Below are 2,603 nucleotides of genomic sequence, written 5' to 3'. Positions count from 1 at the left end.
TGCTGCAGCAGGCCAAGCCCCAATACCTCATCCCCCTCACACAACAGCATCACGTTACCAAACTGTCAGGTAGGACACTGTCATAGTTTGGGTGTTTTGTCTTGTCTTATTTTGGTAGTCTGTTTTCCTGTCTTCATCTTTTAGCCTGGTTTTCTGTCTTGTCTCGTGATTATGTTATTTTGGTCTTGTCTTTTATACGTTGTGTTTCCTGTTTTATTGTGATAGTCTTGGTTTCTATGCCGTCTTGTTCTTTTTTACTTCCTGCCTTAGTTTTCCCAGCCCTTGTGGTTGTGTGATGTCTTTCACCTGTTTCCCAGCCCTTGTGTCACCCGCCTCTTGTTACCTTGTTACCCTCTGTATTTATTAGTCTTGGTGTTCTCCTTGACCATTGGCAGATTGTCTCCTGTGTGTATAGCTGTTTTGTCAGTGTTCCTGGTTCATGCTAGTGTTCCTGTGCCTTCTGTTTTACTTGTTGATTGTTTTTGTATTTCCTGTTTTTTCCAGCTTGTGTCCTGGATTCTTTTGGTTGTTGTGCATTTTTGAGTTTTTCATTAAATCATCATAACTATCCTCATGTTCCGCCCCTGCATTTTGGATCCACCATTCACCCACCGTCTTTAACAGACACATAACTTTAGATGTTCATTCTTCTTCTACACTTTTATGTTTCTGATGAATTGTAATTATAAATATGGAGATACATATTTTTAATACAGTTAAGCTTACATATGTTATGATATTCATACCGTCATCACGTTCAAACCACACAACACAACACCAGTACAGCTATTCAGTCCATGGCAACTTTATCAACTGTAAAATTGTACATTAACAAATATTCCACCAAGCACAATAAACAAATGTAGTGGATAGTTCTAGAAAAAGGTAGTTACTTTATAAATCATTCAATGAACTGTCATCACTCATCAGTTATCAGATTCGACTGGTTCCAGCTCCTTAAATTGACCTCCCCCCTCTTCTTGAATGTTATTAAATTAAACACAAATTTATTTTAAAAATGTGCACCATGTGAGCAAAACATTAAGATGAATGTTTCAAATGGTCACTCCAACATTTTAAAATTGCAGCTCCACAATTCTCAATCTGTGCCTGTCTCTCACTTTTATGTTACCCCGTCATCCCCTCTGTGTTCTACCTCCTAACGCACCCGTCCCCAGTAATGTGTAATTAGAGTTGATAAAATCGGGCTGATGACGTTGCTTTGATTACTCAGCCACTGTCACTCTACAGTATACCGTTCAGTTCAGTCCAGAATGATATTGACTCTCTTAAACACACCTTATCTTACCTGGCTCTTATTTACCCAGCATGCAACATGTTCAGAGCAGTCAGGGTGACCTCCATTTTCACTCATATATATTCAGTGTAGTATAGTACAATATAATAGGAGTCAAAATAATGCATTTTTAAAATAGGAGTTATGTTTCCATGTTATGGAGTGATTTGCCTTACTGTATTGAAATTAGTTGGCTGGATGTGTGTTTGGGTGGGACATATCTTGTAAAGGCAAAATAACAGATTACGTATATTTCATGAAAGGGTCACTATCTGCAACTGTATCTACAATAGTGTGCCTTTTTTAACCTCTACAAATGTAGTGGTCCTTTGTGGTTCTGGATATTTAGAGAGCATGGTATAGAGGCCTGTTGACACCTATCTGATATAAACAGCATAGCACAGTGCTGGGCTTGAATGTCACTCAACATATGTGTTCTTGATATTCTTGAATAATCATTTAGGGCTTTTTATTTTGGGGGGACTTTTGTTTTTAATCAATAAAACATAGTCTGTTATCCAAGAGCCTCATAAGCAAAACTCCAATTTAGTAGCAGAATCCTCCGTCTCTCTAGATTACAGTCTGTTGACAAAATGACAAAAAAAGGACCTGCAGAGCGGAGTGTATTAATCAAATGTGGTAAACAGAAGGAGTGTGTGGTCTTCAGAATAAACACATAACCAGACAAATTCCACTTATCCTGCAGGTGAAGGAAGAATAAAACACCTGCAGTGGACATGCTGACACCATTACCTTGCCCCTGTGGTTGGTGCTACCTGTTGAACCACTGCTGTAATTGGTATCAGATGTGACTAATGATTAGCTGCAGCTGCAGGCTTTTTTCTCCCTGAAGTCTTCTCCCTTTGTTTTTGGTTTTGTGGTGCTGCAGGGCATCACTGACACCTGTCAGGCTGTGCATTGTGTACGATTTTTTCTTCCATCTCAGTACATACTGTGCATATGGCAGCAGAAAAGATTAATTCTTACTATATCAAGGCAACCCATTCAACGGCAACCTCAAAATGACTCAAGGCCAATAGTAGACTAGTAATAGTTGTGTAGTGCAGCATTTATTAATTGATGCAGCGCAATGTCAAGCACACTAGTAGGAATGACATTGGTTTGTAATAACCTTCACTGTTCTTCTGCTCTTTTTACTCACATCCGTTTATCAGAAAAAGAAACGTGCAGAAAGGAGATAAGAGATACCAGCCTAGCTTATGATATGAGTGTATTTGTGTGTGTGTGTGTGTGTGTGTGTGTGTGTGTGTGTGTGTGTGTGTGTGTGTGTGTGTGTGTGTGTGTG

The sequence above is a fragment of the Etheostoma cragini genome, chromosome 6 (genome assembly GCF_013103735.1).
Source record: "Etheostoma cragini isolate CJK2018 chromosome 6, CSU_Ecrag_1.0, whole genome shotgun sequence".
In the NCBI taxonomy this organism is placed as follows: domain Eukaryota; kingdom Metazoa; phylum Chordata; class Actinopteri; order Perciformes; family Percidae; genus Etheostoma; species Etheostoma cragini.
The sequence above is the reverse complement of the archived record's forward strand: the minus strand, read 5'-3'. Positions refer to the sequence as shown.